The 15,280-nt window shown below is 36.5% G+C and overlaps 1 long non-coding RNA gene across 1 annotated transcript; it reads right to left on the bottom strand.

The window, feature by feature from the left end:
• Positions 1-375: 375 nt before the first annotated feature.
• On the bottom strand, positions 376-1,544 carry LOC146721399 (uncharacterized). Its single transcript, XR_014925675.1, has 5 exons — positions 1,417-1,544; positions 1,133-1,332; positions 867-983; positions 626-789; positions 376-499 (listed from the first exon to the last, which is right to left on the bottom strand). It is a non-coding gene; the product is annotated as an uncharacterized LOC146721399 (long non-coding RNA).
• Between the last annotated feature and the right edge of the window lie 13,736 nt (positions 1,545-15,280).

The following is a 15,280-nucleotide window of genomic DNA, read 5'->3' as shown; positions in this document are numbered from 1 at the left end:
ATCAGATGATATTAAATATAGTTCTGTTATTCGTCATCTTGATGAACAAGCCTTAATAAACATATCTGAAGTCATTGAAAATCCACCTGAAACAGATAAATATAATTATTTAAAGAAAATATTAATAAATCGCTTTACGGATTCAGAGGAAAAACGTTTGATACAAATATTAGCTGGAATTGAACTTAACGATAAAAAGCCTTCGGAATTACTTCGAGAAATTCGTCATTTGTCTGGAGGATCTTTAGCGGATAGTGTTTTGCAAATGATTTGGCTTCAACGCTTACCACATAGAATTCAAACGACTTTAGCCGTAGTAGAAAATGTTCCTCTTGTTAAACTTGCGGAATTAGCCGATAAATTGCTGATCGGGACGGCGGTTTGCAAGTCGCGGAAGTTTCCAATAATGCAAATAATAAATCTTCGGATTTCGCGGATTTGCTACGAAGAATCGAAGCTCTTGAAGTTTCTCGTCGTCGAGATCGTTCCAAAAGCCGGTCTAGAGAGAATAGAAGATTTAGATCGTTATCGCGTAACAAAGACAAATCAAATAAAGATATTAAAGATACATCAATTTGCTTTTACCATAAGAAGTTTGGTGATAAGGCTAAACGATGTACTTTACCTTGTTCTATGTCCAAAACATTCTTGGCTTCACAGGAAAACTAAAAACGCCGTTTAAGACTGAGGCTGCTTACGACGGTGTTTCTAACAATCGCCTCATTATTTTCGACAGACATTCAAATTTGAATTTTCTTGTCGATACGGGTGCTGATATATCGTTGTTACCTAAAAGGATTTTATTGAAACTGTGGCATACTAATTTAAAACTTTTTGCCGCAAATGGTACTCAAATTAGTACTTACGGTTCTAAAACTTTAATTTTGAACCTCGGTCTTAGGAGAGAATTCAAATGGAAATTTTGTGTCGCGGATATTCAACGTTCTATTTTAGGCGCCGATTTCCTTTGTCATTTTAATCTCCTGATTGACATTAAAAACAAAAAATTGATTGATAATGTTACCGGTCTTATGAATACTGGAAAAATTCAAGAAGTTGCGCATTTGTCAATTTTTACCACATCTCCTGATTCTGTGTACCACAAATTTTTAACCGAATTTCCAGGACTCACCCGTTTTTCTCCAATTTCCTCGGTAAAAACGCATGGTGTTGAGCATCATATCTTTACGGAAGGTTCTCCTAAATTTTCGACTCCCAGAAGACTTACTCCTGAGAAACTTAAATGTGCCAAGGAAGAATTCAAGTCTATGATGGAGCAAGGAATTTGCAGGCCTTCAAGCAGCTCCTGGGCAGCCCCTCTACATATGGTACCTAAAAAGGAACAAAATTCTTGGAGACTGTGTGGTGATTATCGTGCACTCAATTCAGTGACTATCCCGGATCGTTATCCCTTACCTCATATTCAAGATTTTTCTTCTTCACTTTTTGGTAAGAATATCTTTTCTAAAATCGACTTAGTTAAAGCGTACTATCAAGTACCCGTCGCTAAAGAAGATATTCACAAAACAGCTGTCACTACTCCATTTGGGCTTTTTGAATTTGTCGTAATACCTTTCGGTTTACGAAACGCAGCTCAAACTTTTCAACGGCTCATGAACTCTTTACTTAATGATTTGAGTTTTGCCTGTTGTTATCTTGATGACATTCTTATCGCTTCTAAAGACGAGAAAGAATATATTGCTCACTTACGCATTATTTTTGATCGTCTTCAACAAGCTGGAATGACAATCAATGTCGCTAAATGTCTTTTCGGTCAAAACGAGATTTCTTTTCTTGGTTACTTAGTTTCTAACCAAGGAGTTAAACCTACATCCGAAAAAGTGAAATCAATTATTGATTATCCTAAACCTAAGACACTTCATGAATTACGCAGATTCTTAGGAATTATCAATTATTATCGTCGCTGTCTCAAGGATGCTGCAAATCATCAAGCTCTGTTAACAGAATATTTAAAGGACAGTCGCAAGAGAGATAGAAGAATTATTTCTTGGACTAAAGAAGCGGAATTAGCTTTCGAGTCATGTAAAGAAGAACTTTTACAAGTTACTACCCTTTCTCATCCTGCTCCTCATGCTCCTCTGATTTTAACTTGTGATGCTTCTGACTTTGCTGTTGGTGCATCACTTGAACAGTCTATTGACGACGATATCAAACCAATAGCATTTTTCTCAAAGAAACTAGACAAAGCTCAAAGAAATTATAGCACTTATGATAGAGAACTTCTTAGCATTTATTTGGCTATTAAACATTTCAGGCATTTTGTTGAAGGAAGACAACTTATTATCAGAACTGATCATAAACCTTTGATTTGTGCTTTCCGTCAGAAATTGGATAAAGCGTCACCAAGACAGATCAGACAATTGGACTTTATTGCTCAATTCTCTACAAATATTACCTATATTTCTGGAAAAATGAATTCAGTTGCTGATGCTCTGTCAAGAATTGAATCTATTTCAATGCCTATTATAGTTTCTTTAGAAGAACTTGCTAATTATCAGAAAGAAGATGAAGAACTTCAAGTTTTACTTTCTTCAAATTCTTCACTGCTGTTAAAAAAACTTATTCTTTCAGGATCAACCATACCTATTTATTGTGATTGCTCTTCGAAATTAATTCGTCCATATGTTCCTAAACTCTTACGCAAGAGAATTTTTGATGTTGTTCATGGACTCGCTCACCCCAGCGGTAGATTGACATCTAAACAATTACTACTGAAATTCATTTGGCCTTCTTTGAAGAAAGATGTGAAGGAATGGACTCGAATTTGTCTTCCATGTCAACGTACGAAGATTTCAAGACACACCAAGAATTCTCCAATTAAGATTGCAATTCCTGATCAACGCTTTCAGCATGTGCATTTAGACATTGTTGGACCACTTCCTATTTGTCAAAATTACCGTTATTGTCTTACTATGATTGATCGTTTTTCCAGATGGCCTGAAGCTGTTCCTATTTCTGAGATTTCTGCTGAAACTGTTTCTACAACATTTTATTCACATTGGGTAGCGCGTTTTGGTTCTCCTATCAGCATTACAACAGATCAAGGTCCTCAGTTTGAAGCAGCTTTATTCAAAGCTTTAACAAACCTAATTGGCTGTCAAAGGATTAGAACTTCTGCTTATCATCCTGCTTCAAATGGAATTCTGGAAAGATGGCATAGAACTTTGAAAACAGCGATTATGTGCCACGAAACAACTAGCTGGATAGAATCGTTACCTTCAGTTCTTTTGGGATTACGTTCGTGTTTCAAAGAAGATTTAAAAAGCTTCACCAGCAGAACTTCTTTATGGATCCACTCTTCGTATTCCTGGAGAATTTTTCATTGAAGAAGATTTTCCTGCAGATCCTGAAATCTTTCTTGAAAAACACAGGATTCATATGAGGAATATCAGATCATCTCCTACAAGTCATCATTGCAAAAGATCACCTTTCGTTCACAAGAATCTTTTTGATTGTACTCATGTTTGGATTCGAGAAGATGCTGTTAGGAAGTCACTACAACCTCCTTATTCTGGCCCTTTTCCTATTGAGAAACGTATCTCTGATCATTTATTTGCAGTTAACGTTTCAGGAAGAGTTGTCAATATTTCGACAGAACGTCTCAAGCCAGCCTTCATTCCTAGAACTTCAGATTCTTCTGAACTTTCTACCAGATCTTCAGCTCCTGTTTCTGCTACTTCAAATCCTCCTTCTTCTTCTTCTACTGTTGGAAAAGCTCTACGTACCTACCCACCAAAGAAGAAGAAAGTCCATTTTGCAACGAATATCGTCACATGGGGGGGAGTACTGTAGCATTCATCATCCACACCTTTCATTTACACTCTACACTTTTATTACACCTTACACTTTTCACTGCACTTTTACACTTTTTACATCTTTATGCATTTGTAATAACTTCAATTCATTAACATATTTTTTTAAGAAAAATATATATTTCCATAACAACACATTAATTTATTTATTTGTTATATTTTAATTCTTTCTTTGCTTTCGCTTTATACTTTCAATGAATAAACATTACTTTTTTTAAAAAATCTGGTGAATTTATTTATAAGTCGCTACAAATAAATTGATCTCATATCTTTTCTTTAAATTTAATTGAGTCGTGTCAAGTTATATTTTATTTAAATCATACCATCCTTACCTATAGTCTGTATAATAAGCGCTTTTAACATCAGAAATATGATACAGCTCAAGCTCTGTAGAGAACCAGAACTGAAGGGCATCTAGGACAGATAGAAAAAAAAGTCGTTAAACATACCCAACGGCCTTTTTAAAATTAACGGTAAGAAAACCTATCTGCATGGTGAAGACCCGGGCACGAGGAAAGATGAACAGAGCACAACTCGAGAACCTCTCTCACGAGAAATTGAGATCGGAGGCAGCCAAATATCGGCTACCTATCTCGGGGAACAGGAACTCTCTCATGGACTCGATCATGACCCATCTGGAGACTCATGGGTCGGTCAAGGAGTTGATGCAGCTGGCCTCTCCGAGACAGACAACTTCGGGTGCGATTCCGAAGACCACGAAGGCCTTGCAACAGCGGAGAGACTCTCAGGAATCAGCGGACGTGTTGAAGCAGATGCTGGTGGCGATGCAGAGGCAACACGACCAAATGGGAGCAGCAATGCAGCTGCAACACGACAAGTTAAGTCAGATACTCCAACTGTTAGCCGAACAGAGGGAAGAGAGACCAGCGCAAAGGCAGATGGACGAAGCGAGGGTGGTCTCGCACGATACTTCACCTCGTGTGTCACCGTCCGTGGAAGAAGGACGGCGCTCGACGGAGTCGTGGTCGTCAGGATTGGCGGTGCAGGCGCTGGCCCACCAAGTTCCGGAGTTCGGTGGCACGGAGAACGACAACGTTCACTCCTGGGTCCGGAGAGTGGACAAAGTGGCACAGGTCCACGAAACGACGGACGGAGCAACGTTGCTGGCGGCATCCAGCAAGCTGACCAAGTCGGCCAGGAGATGGTTCGACGTCCAAGGGGACACGGCCGTGGAATCCTGGATCGGCTTAAGGTCAGAAATGCTAAAAATATTCGATAGAAAAATACCTTTTTAGTACATAAGAAAATCGAAGACAGGTTAAAATTTGTGGTACCTGAGTCAATGGTGATAAATATGTTGCGAGTCCATCACGACGAATTGGCTCACTGCGGCGCTGAAAAAACATTCCAAAGTATTAGTCAGAATTTTTGGTTTCCGACCATGAAAAAAAGAGTATATGAGTACGTGAATAACTGTCTCACCTGTATTATGTCGAATAGTTCTTTGAATCGCTTTGAGGGAGAAACACAGCTATACCCTTTTCCCACGATGCCACTTGATATACTGCATGTTGACCACTTCGGTCCACTTCAAGAATTTGTGGATAATTTCAAACATATTTTAGTAGTAATAGATGCATTTTCAAGATTTACTTGGCTATTCCCTACAAAATCTACAGGGACTAAAGAGTCATTGCATTGCATTTATAACATTATATCGGTTTTTGGAAATCCACAAGAAATAGCTTCAGATAGAGGCACGGTCTTTACGTCGAAAGAATTCTTAGAGTTCATAAAAAAGAAAAATATCAAACATAGAAAGGTTGCGGTGGCAGCGCCATGGGCAAACAGTATGGTTGAGAGGGTAAACCGTTTCATTAAGTCGTCCCTCACTAAATTAATTGATTCACCGAGTGAGTGGAAAGAGCGACTGAATGTTATGCAGTACGTTATTAATAATACATACCATTCCGCAATTAAAGCTAGTCCAGCGAAAATAATGTTTGGCTTCGATCAGCGTAGCCACAGCAATAGCTCCCTAGCTAGGTTTACGCAAGCCAGGTGGACATTGACTCTTCAGAATTATACTTTTACCATAATGCACCGTCCAGGAAGTCGCATGGCTCACGTTGACGCCCTCAGCAGATGCGTGGCCCATGTAGACGAGCTTCCATTGGAGAGGCGTTTAGAGTTTTTACAGCTGTCCGATCCAAGAATTCTGGAAATCAGTCAGCATCTAGAAGTAGAAAATAGTGATAAATTTGAGTTAAATGACGGTTTGGTATATAAAAAAATAGAAGATAGACTTAAATTCGTAATTCCGGAGTCAATGGTGACAAATATGTTGCGTGTCCACCACGATGATTTAGCTCACTGCGGCGCTGAGAAAACATATCAAAGCCTTAGTAAAAATTTCTGGTTTCCGACAATGAGAAAGAGAGTACAGGATTATATAAATAATTGTCTCACCTGCGTGATGTCAAATAGTTTTTCAAATCGTTTTGAGGGGGAAACACAACTGTACCCTTTCCCCACGATGCCACTTAATATTATACACATTGACCACTTCGGTCCGTTACAAGAATCTGCAGACAATTATAAACACATTTTAATAATAATTGACGCCTTTACGAGATTCACATGGCTTTTTCCTACAAAGTCTACTGGGACTAAAGAAGCTTTAATTTGTATTAATAACATAATATCAGTTTTTGGGAAGCCTCAAGAAATAGTATCAGATAGGGGTTCGGTATTTACATTAAAAGAATTTTTAGAATACATTAAAGACAAAAATATCAAGCATCGGAAGGTTGCGGTGGCAGCACCTTGGGCAAATGGTATGGTTGAGAGGGTGAATAGATTTATTAAGTCATCTCTCACCAAATTAATAGATACTCCAAGCGAATGGAAAGAACGGTTAAACACAATGCAATATGTACTTAACAATACTTACTATTCCGCTATAAAGGCTACTCCGGCAAAAATTATGTTTGGCTTCGACCAACGTGGCCACAATAATAGCTCTCTAGCCAGGTTTACGCAAGCTCTCATCAATACTGACGTGAATCTGGAAAAAGATAGAGAAAATAGTAGAGAAAATGCATTGCGGGCAACTGAGGTAGTCAGAGAATATAATAAGATGTATCGGGACAATCATTCCAAAAAACCGACAGTGTATAACATAGGAGATTGTATTCTCGTTAGGGACGATCGAGGAAAAATAGGAATCAGTTCTAAGTTAAAACCGAATTATAAAGGGCCTTACCAGATTGCAAAGATTCTAGGAAACCATCGGTACGTAGTGCAGGATGTTCCGGGTTTCAATATAACCCAAAAACCTTTGAACACTATACTATCTTGCGATCGTATTAAACCATGGGTCAAGGCGCCGGAAAAACCTATAGAATAAGTGTTAATTAAATGTAAAATGATTGTAGTAAATATAAGTTAATGTATAGTTATAATAGTAGTAATGTAAAAAGAGAAAAAAAGAGAGAAAGAAAGTAACTCGATAACGTAGTCTAACGCGATGTACATATGATAGGCTAGCAATGTATTGTTCATCATTAAATATTGTTATCTGTAAACTTACTAATTTGTTTAAAATAAACTTCGAGGCGAAGTTCATATCAGGCTGGCCGAGCTGTAAGATATATGCGTGTGTCCGGCGGAACTCGTCATATTGCGTATTATACATCTTTCACAACTGTTCATTGCATGCGCATCCGAGCAGGCGCAACACAGGAGCGTAACAGGAGTGGGGCACTGTTCGAAGACCCTGCTCCAAAAAGACCGGCGACTAACGGTCACTCTCTTTTGAGAAGCGCTATATAGTTGTCGATAAGAAATATACGTGCGGGAGTCATTAGTTTGTACTTAGGAAATAAATTGATTAAGAAAGATTTTGAGTAACTTGAACCAAGTAATAGCGCAGCCGAAAAAACGAAGTTCAAGATGGATCAGTACTTCCGTACCTTGCATCGAGTGGTCCAATGAAGCATCGAAATTATCTTCAACATTATATCACACGTATAGTATATTAAATATCGTCCTCTTTGAACAAGCTACGAATTTAATTCCAAATAACGCTGTGACTATCGAAATTACATCGGACGGCGTTCTGCAGAAAATCTTAAAAGAATCTTTACATCCAAATGTGACAAACATTGTATTAACATGCCAGAAATAAATACTGCATCTTGTATAATTATTAAGCTTTATTCTTTTATTTTTCTTTATTTAATTGAATAGATATTAACATCCAATGTAGCATACAGAATAAATTAACAACCAAAGAAATAAATCTTATTTAAATATCAATCAACTGGATTTTGTACTACTATTAATATGAATTCTTTATCTGGTGCCACCATAATTTACATATTTATGTATATTATACTTCCTCGTCCTCGTCCGCGGCCACGTCCGCGACCAGCTCGCGACCATCGAGCGGGTCTTTGTTTTACTGTAAAACAAAAATGAAATTTAAATATAAAAACATATATTTACATTTGTTATTTTTAATTTCTTAAATAAAGAAATAATTCTTGTTTTTATTTTTTACTTACGTCTCATGTTATCATCTTCATTTTCAACCACCATTGCAGGCGATGGTGGTTGCGATGGTTGAGCTCCGGTTTTGCAAACTTTTGGAATACGAGCAGGAGCAGTTGCGTTTACACTTGTCGAAGTATGTAATATTGTAGATATCGACGCGAATCTAGAAAAAGAAAGGAATATTAGCAGGGAAAGTGCGATGCAAGCGTCCGAAATAGTAAGGGGATACAATAAGATGTACTGAGACAAACATTGCAAGAAACCGACGTTATATAAAGTAGGAGATCGCATTTTAATAAGGGATGATCGCAATAAAATAAGTATTAGCTCAAAACTAAAACCGAACTATAAGGGGCCTTACCAGGTTGCGAAGGTCCTTGGGAATCATAAATACGTGGTGCAAGATATACCAGATTTTAATATAACGCAAAAACCATTGAATACAATATTATCTTCCAACCGAATAAAGCCATGGATCAAGGCGCCGGAGAAACCTGTAAATTAATTCATAGTTAAAGGTAGAATATCTGTATTAGATTTAAGTCGTAGTTAGAATAGTAAACGTAGAGAAAAAAAAGAAAGAATGTATCACGATAACCTCGTCAAACGCGATATATATAATGTGCTAGCGACGTATTAATAATTATTGTTCTTCATCAACTTACCAATTTGTACGTAATGTAATTAAGCTTAGAAAACTTGACTTCGACGTAACTAGCAAATTTTATTTAATTATTTCACGACGTTTCGACCATTTGGTTGTGATTTTTTTCAAGTGAAATTTCTACAACATAATATTACACAATAGTTTTTAACATACGAGAACTCATTTAAGTGTTAAATTAATAAAATAAATATAAATTTTATAAACATATCTATCAATTAAACTGAGATCAACGCAACATCACACTGGTGTTATTTAAAATCGAAAGTTAAAAGTTAAAAGAGGAACACGTCCCATCGTTATGATGTTGAAAGTTAAAAATTAAAAGAGGAACACGTCCCATCGTTATGATGTTTCGTCAACGACTAAATTTGAAACGCGCCACTAAACAATCTTTATTATTTTGTCGTAAATGTTTGTCAAATTCTCGGTGTCTTTCTGTAGGTTAACCGTATTGTCATGCTTCTTTATGAAGAACATTTCAGCAATCTCTCTCTTTCTTACATGTTTCTCGTTGTGTAAAATGGTCGGTGATTTCCAATCAAAGTTATGTCCAAAATCACATCTGTGTTTGCTCAGAACCGAATGATTAGACTCATGTAATTTAATATTGCTGGCATGTTCCTTCACTCTAGTGCATAAATGTCTTTTCGTTTGTCCAATGTATGATGCATTACAATTTTCACAATTAATCTTGTATACTAAATTCGTTTTAATATCATTAGTTATTAAATCTTTACCTCGTTTTATCAGCCTATTCAACTTTTTTTGGCAAACTATAAACGACATTTATGTTAGCATTTACAAGTGACCTTTTAATATTGTCGCTAATATCCTTAACGTATGGGAGTGGAATTACATAATTCTTATCTTGAGCCGAATTCACATTAACGTTATTGTTTAAATCATTACTTAAACTGTCGTTATTATCCGCATTGTGACCGTTAACATTCCTATTGTTATTCAGTACATTAATTCTTTTATTTACATACTTATTAATAATATGATCCGAAAAACAATTATTAAATAAAATGTTATTTACAATCTCAATATTCGTATTATGAAATTGTTCGTTAGACAGTAAAATTGCATGGTCTACTAAATTGTAAATCGTATTAATTTTATACTTGATAGGATGACTCAAAAGAAAATTGATGTATCTGCCAGAACATGTAGGTTTCCTAAACCAATTAGTTGTCAATTTATTCCCATTGCGAATAACTGTAGAATTAAATAAATTAAATAGAAATTAATAGAAGAATTGGTCTCTATTTCATGTAATGTAATTAACTTCGAGGCAAAGTTCAAATCAGGCTGGCCGAGTTGTAAGAAATATACGTGCGTCCGGCGGATATCGTCGAATTACGTCGTCCTGATCATCCACATGTAACGTCCAGACCAATTTCAAAATTTCAATCTTTTTCAAAAATTTATCCTTTAACATATTAGTCATAACAATCTCTAACCTGCATGAAAGACCGGTATTAACGAATATTTAATCACACATATAATTACTCATAAGTTAAAACATGTCTTCTCACAGATGACAATGGAAGTAGCAACCCATTTTTAAATAATATTTCTATCATAAAAGGCATAATTAAAAAGGGTGCTCCGCTCCAGATCATTCGTTAGGAAACAAAAGTTAGAGAATAAGCGCGCCTAAATCTGACAATGAATGTATGTTCTAACCCCTGAAACACCGTACATATTGCATGCTACTAATGCCCCTGTATACTCTACACCATTTATACTTGCGAGCCCCTAGGCACCGTACACATTGTATGTCCATAACCCCTAATTATACTATACCCGTCGTACGCTCTAACCCCTGAGTGTCTTACACACTTTGTACAGCCACGAATATGTAGGACTTTTCTTTAGACGGCACTTCACTGACCAACACACGACAATATGGAAATCGACATTACCGACCGATGATAAAACAGAAACCTGACTTACTAACTACAGATAAAACTTGCCTACTAATGATAAGGTAGAAAACTACCTTACCGACCAACGACAAATATGAAGACTAACATTACCAGCCAATAAGCACGTCTATAGCAAATATATTATTAACCTTAAAACTCTCACTCATAAATTAGGAGACAAAAATCATATGCAATATGCGTAATAACATTATATCCGTCATACAATCAAAAGTACTATAGCTATGCAATGTAGATGTGCGAATTGAGTGTTAAACTTAGTCAGGGACAGTCTAGAAATTTATTCCTGACATAAACTCTCTATTAATTTACATATAGCTATGCAACGTAAATGTAAATTGATAAGTTTTAACTGTCCAATGCATTTTATTTCAAATTGCAAATTCTAAAGGATAATATCCAAATATCATTTATTAAGTAGTACACTATAATGATGAGATAATTAGGTATGAAACACGCTTTATTATGTGAACTCGGCTTTACTCTCAAGAAACATCTAAAAAATTCTAGAAGGTTCTAGAAAGACGGTTGAAAACCGTTACATTCCAGAAGCATGATGCAATGCATGATGCAACGCTGAAACACGTTGCAACCTGCAAACCATTATAGAAGGACCGTTAAAAAATATCATTACCGAGAATACGATAAGAAAGTCAGAGCGCATAGCGATAAGTCATCAAAGAAGCACCGCTATCGCTACCGAGAATAAAAGACGGTTGGAAACCGTTAGCGATGAGTCACCAAAGGAACACCGCTATCGCTACTGAGAAGCCATCTCTCCGGGACTTAACCGACGCAATCTCTACCAGGAACAGATTATCTCCGGTACTTCCCCGGCATATCTTTCTTGCCATTGGCTAAGCCGCATCGCCCGATGAGAGAAGCGAGCCACATTTTACGGTATATAAACCCTGCACCCAGTACGGACCGGCAGTGATTTCGTCGCAGTGGATCCAGTCAATTAACAATAATCCAGCAGTCAACCAGCAATTACTACGGGGTCCCGAAGACAACGAGACACAGCCGCCATTTCGGACCAAGGTACCGAGGCTCCTCAGATCTTCAGACTCAGAGGGAAGAACACAGTAGCGAAGTGTACCATAGCAAGGCACATTAGACATTGTCTAACCTTGTGAGTATTTAAGCCAGTTCACATATCCCTAAATAGTAAAACGCGACGGACACTCATTATATTTAATCATTATATTTAATTATCCAATATTAACTCAATCTTACATTACATTCCGAACTCTGAATTTTGAATATAGACATAAGCCATATATTACTCTGCATTCCCGATATTATTTTGATCCACAAATTGCATCTGCACACGTCTGCGTTACAATCGTCGGTTTATTCAATATTTTACTCAATACTATTTGATACTATTTAACCCATATCGCATACTTACTCAATCTATTATAATAAATATACTTATACATTTTATTGTATCACTGCTTATTTATATATGTATATAACCCTGTATCCTACCACATATTAGCGAATTGAATACCGCTTATTCCTCTGTACACATTAGAAACTATATCCTGTCAGAAGGTACATTCGCAAGTCATCTCTGAGGTGCACGTTTAGTAAAGTGAACGTCGCACTAGCCTATTAAGACAAGGACCAGAGAACCCGGAATAGCCGGATGAACACCTATCTCTCTATTCTTTTACGCTTTTATCACCTTGCATTTTCCAATAGTTGCGAATACTTTACCACACCAACTGACAGTGATCTTGCATATTGATATTTGTTTCATTTGACAAGTATACACCACCTAACCCCATTTACAACCAATAGAAATATACCCTGTCATAAGGTAAATTCGTTGCTACGATTCTGAGATGCACGTTTAGTAAAGTGAACGTATGCATTCGCCTTTAAGGACCAGAATTCACGGACAACCGTGTATTTCTTTACCCACCCCTGCTTACTCTCTCTCTGCTCTATAATCCAAACAAATTACTTTACCAAACCAAATGACAGAGGTCTTGATGATTACTAAGAATTATTACTTTGATGTTTAAAACTTTAATCTTTGATGCTTGAAAGTACAAGTATTAATATTCTTGATATAGATATTAATACACGTACTCAGAATCCCTTTCCTATTCCACATTATTACCAATTTTCTTTCAGTATCGTTTAATTATAATTCTAATTGATACAAGCTTAACTAATTAACAGGTGAAGGGCACTCTCGTAAAGATTAACCTTTCATCTCATCTCTAATTCATTAACAAGTAGATCACGACTTAAACGTGAGTCATACTCGATTACTTTTGATTATTTAATTCTCTCAGTTTTATAAAACGTATTATTCATATAAATTTATTTAACCATTAGATGGTCTCCCCCTTCCGAAGGAAGAATCAAATTGATCGTGACGAACAACGTCTCCATAGACTACGCGAACGTAGGACAAGGAGAATCTTAAACTTACATGTCCAAATCTTTTCCACGCGAGTAATCGTTCGGTCCCCTTCTCCAGACGTTTATTCGCCTATAAGTAACCTTCCGCCTTACATTGATTATTCTCATCCGCAATTTCCGGAGCCTTCACCTTTAGAGTCAAATACGTTAATAACGAACCCTAATCATTATTTCTTTTCCGATCCCGAATATTATATCCCAGATCAAAGCCAACAAATTGTATCGTCAGAATACGATCCTTTCTTACAATTTAACCACGAACGAAACTTTAATATTCTTGACGAGGACACCGTGAACCTCACATCCGACGACACTCGTAACTTCGTCTCAGAAGAAGCTCAGGACGACTTCGCTTCTTTTATTACTTACCTTAATCAGCCTAACAATTCTGAACAGGAGCTCAGTAATATTGTAACTCAATTTCAAGCCCCCCACGAATCACGTCAGGACCAATAAACTTTATATCGACGTAAAGGTTTTATAAATGAATAAATGACATTATACTTGTAAAATATCTTTATTTATCGACCCAACCCGTCAGTTTCCTTCTCTGTCCGATACTCTCAATCGAATCTCAAGCTCTCGGCTTCCCTGGGTATAGCCGGCCTAGCAGGTTGCCCATAAAACAAATAGAGAGCAGCTTCTTAAACGTCCACCGAGGTAGACGCGAGAGAAGACCGTCTTGTGCAGAAGGTAATTTGCCGCCGGGTGAATTATTGGACGTAACACACAGCTGATCATTGCGTGTGCACTCGAGCAGGCGCAGGACAGGAGCGTAGCAGGAGTGGGGCACCGTTCGACGGCTCTCCTCTAAAAAGACCGGCGAAAAACGGTTCTCTTTTGAGAAGCGCGATATAGAAATCTGTTAAATATACGTGCGGGAGTCATTAGCGAATTGTAATACTTAGAGAATATAGTGAATAAATTGATCTCATATCTTTTCTTTAAATTTAATTGAGTCGTGTCAAGTTATATTTTATTTAAATCATACCATCCTTACTTATAGTCTGTATAATAAGCGCTTTCAATATGCTATATACATGTATCAGTATGTACATACTATCGCCATAATCACAATGTACCATTAAAACATATTTTTACCGAATTAATGTAGATTTCATAATTTTAAAAGTATATGTACTGGTGTTTTTATCTACTGTAAAATGCAAGTTATTCAAAAAATTTATAAGCAATAAAGATTTATTATAGTGATAAGAATGCTAAATTTTTTTTTATTTATTTCGCTATGGTCTATGTAATAGGTAGATTACATTTTTCTAATAGTACGTCGACAATGATAAATAAATAATATTTCTTATGTTTGTGCAATGAATATCGTACGTGCCCAAAAGGTGTTACTGGTATGCACAGTTTATTAACAGGCATTGTTAAATGCACGAGAGAAAAACACAGTACATCACACAAAATATACATTGAATATTTTAGTGAAATAAATAAAAAAAAAATTTCAACGATTAATTGATCAACTAACCGTTCAATAACCAGCTTAAGTTTTCGTTTACAAGTTTTAGAGCAGTAGAAATTCAGCAGAATTTAACAAATACATAAATCACTTCTAAATTTTTATAAATTTAGTTTTTGTGACCATTTTGAGTATAAGGTAAATATGTTTACTTTTGCGCGACATTGCATGGAAGCATTATAGCGATATGTAAGCTTTAATGTCGCATGTTGCGTTTGTTATGCTCGTTCTTATGCATTCTTTTATCAGTTAAGCGAGAAGCACACACTTTTGCATAAGTGCATAAGCATATGCATAAGAAATTATGCAGGATTCACACAGCATCCGATTTTCGACGTACGACGTCCGATATCCAATCAGAAAATTTGATTTATAAAAATTAAATTTTCTG

This window comes from Nylanderia fulva, unplaced genomic scaffold (genome assembly GCF_048542155.1).
Source record: "Nylanderia fulva isolate GAGA-0341 unplaced genomic scaffold, ASM4854215v1 Scaffold482, whole genome shotgun sequence".
Taxonomy (NCBI): Eukaryota; Metazoa; Arthropoda; class Insecta; order Hymenoptera; family Formicidae; genus Nylanderia; species Nylanderia fulva.
Note: the sequence above shows the minus strand (reverse complement) of the source record. Positions and strands in the feature narration are given on the sequence as shown.